We start from the raw sequence: 7,529 nt of genomic DNA, 5'->3' as shown, positions 1-7,529 counted from the left end.
CACACACATACAGACACACACACACATACACACACACACACACACACACACATACAGACACATATACACACACACATACACACACATACATACACACACATACATACAGACACACACATACACACACATACATACACACACATACATACACACATACACACACATACAGACATACACACATACAGACACACACATACAGACACACACACATACACACAGACACACACATACACACACATACACACACACATACAGACACACACACATACAGACACACACATACAGACACACACACACACACACACACACATACAGACACACACATACACACATACACACACACGTATACATACACACACAGACAGACACACACACAGACATACAGACACACACACACAGACAGACAGGCACACACACATACACACACACATAAACACACACATACGCACATACACATACACACACACACACACACACTGGGTTTGGACTTGTATTCTCCTTGCTGAACACAAAGGAAGAAGAAGAAGAAGAAGAAGAAGAAGAAGAAGAAGAAGCAGAAGAAGAAGAAGAAGAAGAAGAAGAAGAAGAAGAAGAAGCAGAAGAAGAAGAAGAAGAAGAAGAAGAAGAAGAAGAAGAAGAAGAAGCTCCTCGGTGAGGACATTGATTGTCCGGCCGCTCCTTTAATTGCATTCCTGGTTTTCCTGAAGCTCTGAGTTCCTGTGAGCGTCATGTTGGACGACCTCTGACGACCTCTGACCTCCTCTGACATCCTCTGACCTCCTCTGACGACCTCTGACCTCCTCTGACGACCTCTGACCTCCTCTGACCTCCTCTGATCTCCTCTGACGACCTCTGACGACCTCTGACCTCCTCTGACCTCCTTTGACCTCCTCTGACTCGGTCTCTGGAGTAGCTTAGCGGCGTCATATTTAATAAACCAGGAGTAAACACTGGGAGGAATTGCTCGATAAATAATTGAGACGAAATGTATAAATCATTTCCCTCCCTTAATCGACTCGGGTAGACGCTCCTCCCTGTGGACAGCCGGTCAGTACCGCCCGCGGCCTCATGGGGGCGCTGCGGTCCCACTAAAGAAGTCCCCTCCTCCGGACTGCCGAATATAACATGCTTTATTCTCTATATATTTATATATATGCATATATATATACATAAATAAATGTGTTATTCAAAAAGAAATAGTGCTTGTGAGGAACTGGCCCTTCCTGTTTTTGAGAAGAAGACTTTTTGTTATTGGCTGCCTGAGACGTTCAGGCTCACTCAGGAAATGAGAGTTGTGTGTCAGGCGCATATCGAAGGAGACGATGTTCACGGGAACACGCAGAACAATAATGGTTCTTAAATGGTTCTTTAAAAGGCTTTGTGGTTCTACGAAGAACCATCACCTACTGGAGAACCACATCGGAAATGGTGCCTTCAAGAACCATTTTTTGAAGGTTCTTTGAGACACCTTTATAGGTTCGTTGAAGAACTATTTAAGGAAATGGTTCTTTAGAGAACCCTGGTTTGAAGGTTCATCGTGGAACCATAAATGGTGCCTTAAAGAACCATATAAGGTTCTCTGAGACACCTTTATAGGTTCTTTGAAGAACTCTTTAAGGAAATGGTTCTTTAAAGAACCCTGGTTTGAAAGGTTCTTTGTGAAACCAGAAATGGTTCTTCAAAGAACCATTTTTTGAAGGTTCATTGAGACACCTTTATAGCTTAGTTAAAGAACCATTTAAGTAAATGGTTCTTTAGAGAACCCTGGTTTGAAGGTTCATCGTGGAATAAAAGAGAAATTTTTTTTTCTCTCTTCTCTGACACCTTTATAGGTTCTTTGAAGAACTCTTTAAGGAAATGGTTCTTTAGAGAACCCTGGTTTGAAGGTTCATCGTGGAACCATAAATGGTGCCTTAAAGAACAATTTTAAGGTTCTTCGAGACACCTTTATAGGTTCTTTGAAGAACTATTTAAGGACATGGTTCTTTAGAGAACCCTGGTTTGAAAGGTTCTTTGTGGAACCAGAAATGGTTCTTCTTTGGCTTCCTTCTGAAGAACCATATTCGGTTCCAGATGGCCATCATGTTTCTGCGTGCTGTGATATGACTCACACGCTGCATGTTTCTTTCTTCCATTCCTTCCCCCTGTTTCCTCCTTTTCATACCCTCATTCCCTCGTTCCCTCGTTCCCTCGTTCCCTCTCTGCTTCGGCCTCGTACACAAGTAGCAACTGTTTGCTAATGAGCGTCAGCGGCGGCTCATTATTCATTGTGATGTAATGGCGTCAGCGTTAATCCCGGAAAGCGTTCACCGGTCGTCACTTTCTGGTGCGACCGCAACGTTGACATGAATCTCCCATGATGCATTGGGGCTCATGACGCAACAGTTTTAGATTTTAAATTGTGGCTTTAGAGATCAGCTGCACACAGAACCATGAAGGGGCCATCTGGAACCGGAAAGGGTTCTTCAGAGTGATGCCATAGAAGAACCATTTCTGGTTCCACGAAGAACCTTTCAAACCAGGGTTCTTTAAAGAACCATTCCTCCTTCTCCTTCTTCTTCTTCTTCTTCTTCTTCTTTTTCTTCTACTTCTTCTTCTTCTTCTTCTTCTTCATCTTTTCAACCTTTTCTTTCTACTTTTCCCCGTCTCTTTTCATCTTTACCCGTCTCCCTTCACCCTCTTCCTTCTTCATCTTCATCTTCCTCTTCTTCAACCTTTTCTTTCTACTTTCCCCCGTCTCTCTCCATCTTTACCCATCTCTCTTCACCCTCTTCCTTCTTCTTCTTCTTCTTCTTCTTCACCCTCTTCCTTCTTCTTCTTCTTTTTCTTCTACTTCTTCTTCTTCATCTTTTCAACCTTTTCTTTCTACTTTCCCCCGTCTCTCTCCATCTTTACCCATCTCTCTTCACCCTCTTCCTTCTTCTTCTTCTTCTTCGTCCCTTCAACCTTTTCTTTCTACTTTTCCCCGTCTCTCTCCATCTTTCCCCATCTCCCTTCACCCTCTTCTTCCGTCCCCGCGGCGGTTCATACGATGTCTCCGCGGTCCCGGACGCGGTCGATGCCGACACCTTGAGCGGCCATGGAGGACGAGGGGAGGCGGGACGGATCCTCCCTCCATCCAGAAAAAAGGGGGGAAGACTTGAACACAGATGTGATGGGAGGAGGAAGGGACACACAGAGAGAGAGAGAGAGAGAGAGAGAGTGATGGGCAGCCACCCAACACAGTCATCAACTACGTCCCATCAATCATCTCTCAGCCCCAGAGGCTCCCACTGCCTCATCAGCACCGGCTCCGTGTACAGTGTGTGTGTGTGTGTGTGTGTGTGTGCGTGCACATTAATTGAATATTTGATCTTAAAAGTGTGTGCAGAATTGTGTAGGTGTGTGTGTGTTTAATGGCCTTATTATAAACTGCACTTGTCTGTAAACCCGTTTTTTTGTAAAATAAAGAACATAACGTCGTATTATCTTAAATTAAAAACATTAGTAGTTTTTTTCAATGACTAATGTCGGGTTCTGGACCCCATCCCAGAATCAGAAAACTTTTTTAAAGCCTGGTAAATAAAGTAACAGACTTATCTTACGTTTAAAAAATGAATAAAAAATCCCCAATCTTCACCAAAGTAACCAAGTAGTTGTGTCGGGTGAGTAAAGTTTATCTTTATTGGAAGTTTAATAATAGACTGTATGCATGTAATGAGCAGAAACGGGAGATTTACTGTAAACATGGACATTTATTTTGAAAAGCCACGCTTCATGGAAAGAGTCCCGGATACTAGAGGGGTTCCTAAAAGAAGCTTCCCGATCCCGACGCTCCTCTTCGCAGACGAAGATCTTCACGGCGCGGAACGTCTCTGCACACGCGTTCATCAGTAATGATGTGTGTGTGTGTGAGTGCAGCCGCGTGGTCTCACTCTGACAGCCGCTATCCGTTAAACACGGACAGCGGCACATACGCTTCCTGATGTATTACCACAATAAAAAACGTACACATAAAAGAGAACGGATGCAAGACTTTCAGTTAAAACTTTCTAAAAATAAATGACATTCATGATGATTTTACATTGGGAACAAAAGCTGAAGTGGAATACCTGACTAGATACTCGCTGTATTTATGTAATTAGTGCTTAGTGGAAATGTGCATTATATACAGAATGTCACTTACATTTTTTATTTGTTTAGTAATATAAACATAGAACAAGTACAACAATGTCAGACATAAACATAAACATATATATATATATACATACACATACTCCTACACCCATACACACACACATATATATACATATACACAAAAAACAACAACAACAATGATAGAAAACAACAAAAAGACAACAACAACAACCAAAAACAACCCTGGCACCCCCTTAATTATCTTTTAGTTGTAAGTGTGTATACACCACCCTGCATCTGTATTCACATTTGCATATTTGCATATCCGCATTTAGATATCATATTTTAAATAAAGAATGTAACAGGTAAACATGGAAAAGGTTTTTGAGTTTGGATAAACACTGTTTTACCTTGTGAACCGACACAGTTGTTAGAGAGGATGTTTTGAGCTTTATTGGACACACATCAGAATATTTGTATTTAGATATTAAAGCTACAAATGAAATGTATCTCCCATTTTGTCTAGTGCAGTCAAAAGGTTGTATTTCTTTAACAAACACACATGGTTAGAGGACCATCGCCTCCTGTGTTTCTCTTAGTATAAATGTGACTTTAAGTGGTCCTGATATAGAAAACGACGGACTAACCGGAAAACAACTCCGCGACGCGCCCCGTTATTTTCATACATCGAGACGTCTCGGTCGACATTCAGAATCTGGAAGTTGTGTGAAAACGAGCCGAGTTGAGATGAGAAGATCGACTCTCTGATCCGTGAGTTCAACGAGAAGCTGAAGCCGGGAGCCGGCGAGCTTAGCGCGGGGACAGGAAGCCGGGCGCACGGCGAGCTTGGCTCTCTGGACAAAAGGTAAACACATATGTTGTTGTTGTTGTTGTTTATTTTATTCAGTCAATCATTGCAATACAATACAATATTATTCTATATAATATACTAAACAGAAAGACTGAAAGGGTAAAGGTAGAAGCGAAAAATGCTTATATATTCCTATCCTAAATTATTAGAATAAATCAGAAAATGAATATAAAATAAAGAAAAATAATGAAGAAAATACAAAAATAATGTATATATATATATATATATACAGGACTGTCTCAGAAAATTAGAATATTGTGATAAAGTTCTTTATTTTCTGTAAAAATGTCATGCATTCTGGATTCATTACAAATCAACTGAAATATTGCAAGCCTTTTATTCTGATTTATTTTACAGTTTACTCAAATATCCTATCTCTAAATATTAGAAAAGTATACTAGTAGGGTATTAAACAAATCACTTGAAACACCTGCAAGGGTTTCCTGAGCCTTGACAAACACTCATCTTTTTTATTAAAATTTTATGTTTTAATTGCATTACAGAAAATAAAGAACTTTATCACAATATTCTAATTTTCTGAGACAGTCCTGTATATTCTAATTTAATATTTTTTTTTTTGAAAACCGAAAATGAGTTAACCATTCTTATATCCATTTCAATGTTGTTCCATGATTGGACTCCTACAACAGAAATTCATCTTCTTTTAATCCCTTTTTTAACCTTTTGTTCTGTAAACTTACAAACATCTCTCAAATCATATTTACACTCATGACTACCGGCATCTCAAAAGCTTCCCGAGTGATGAGCTACATCTTGTTGGTTTAATTCAAACACAAATAGGAGCAAAAAACCCCAATAATTTACAAGAGATACGGCTGAAAATATTGCATAAAAATAGTGAAATGTAATTGTCGTATTAGGAGCACGAGACCCCCACTAACGGACCGACTCCCACATCTTTTCTTCTTTTACCACCTTTATTTTGAAAAAAATACAAACTGTTAATCTGCTGGTTATTTACCATAATTTCCTATTATTACACTATGTCTACGACCCATTGTTTTATTCTATATTTATTGATATGCACCTTTAAAATTCAAAGTAATTGGCAATTAAATAATTCAGATTTCCAACACATCCATTTTATATGCTGAGCTAAACATTTCCCCACTGGCCCTGGCTTCATACCTAAAGGCTAAACGCGAGGTGGTATTGATCACCTCGTCTAGTCGTGGCCAGCAGCAATGCCGATTATCCCCCAAAACACCCAGAATGCAATGCGTCATGGCAACCTTTTGCCTTACTCCCTTATTAAGGAAAAATGATAACTCTGATACTTGAGTTATTTTTTTTACTATTGTGTGAGTTGTGTTTGGACCATTTGAAAATGGCTTCCTAATTATTGTAGCTTACGTTGTGTCGTTTAATTTGATGGTAAACAACGTTGTATTATTTTGTGTTTATCTTCCTGGTTTTACCTGGAACACATCAGACCCATATATGGGGCCTGTGGGGTGTAAAATGTTTAAACCGAAGGGCAGTAGCACATTTTTGGGGGGATTTTAGGCCATACTAAATAAATTGAATTTATTCATTTTCAGGCCATTCCATTGTAGATACACGACTCTAAAAATGGTATTAGAATGACATTTGGATAAATAGCCCTTCACACTTTGGGAAGCAACACCCGGCCGGGCACAACAAAACATTTAAAAAGCATCTTGACATTTCCACACCAACCCGCTCGACTTCACCTTTTCCTTTCTCTCCTTCCCGCCGCAGCTCGGCCAGCTTGTTTCTTCTTTCTCTTTCCGTCGGCGCCATCTTGCTAATTGTGCTTCGGGAGCGTCGTCTAATTGTGCAGAAAGAAATCTGGGCTGGAAGAATTAACCCGAGCTTTTAGTACTCGTTTAATCTTCAAGCCGGTGGGTTTCCAGTCACACACTAATCTAGGTGGTCATTTTAAGGGTTGATACATTTAACACATGCAGGTTTACTTTTATTAATTTTCTGCTTTGCTGGATGCGACTGGAGATCATTTTAATTTGGCTTAATAAGGCTCTTCGGTTTCAGCGGTCAGACATCTTTATTTCCTCTAAACCATCGTGATGGATATTTAGTGTGAACGCCCTTTTTGCAAAACTTCTCCACTTCATTATATTGAATGCCTGCACACAGAACCATGAAGGTGCCATCTGGACCCGAAAAGGGTTCTTCAGAGTGATGCCATAGAAGAACCATTTGTGGTTCCACAAAGAACCTTAAAAAAATAGTTCTTCAAGGCACACCAGTTTTGGTTCCACAGAGAACCTTTCAAACTAGGGTTCTTTAATGAACCTATAATGGTGTTTTAAAGAACCTAAAAAACGGTTCTTTAAGGCACCATTTTTGGTTCCATGAAGAACCTTTCAAACCAGGTTTCTTTAAAGAACCATATCCTTAAAGAGTTCTTCAAAGAACCTATAAAGATGTGTCAAAGAACCTTTAAAATGGTTCTTCAAGGCACCATTTTTGGTTCCACAGAGAACCTTTCAAACCAGGGTTCTTTAAAGAACCATTTCCTTAAATAGTTCTTCAAAGA

The sequence above is a fragment of the Pseudoliparis swirei genome, chromosome 24 (genome assembly GCF_029220125.1).
Source record: "Pseudoliparis swirei isolate HS2019 ecotype Mariana Trench chromosome 24, NWPU_hadal_v1, whole genome shotgun sequence".
Classification (NCBI taxonomy): Eukaryota; Metazoa; Chordata; class Actinopteri; order Perciformes; family Liparidae; genus Pseudoliparis; species Pseudoliparis swirei.
The sequence above is the reverse complement of the archived record's forward strand: the minus strand, read 5'-3'. Positions refer to the sequence as shown.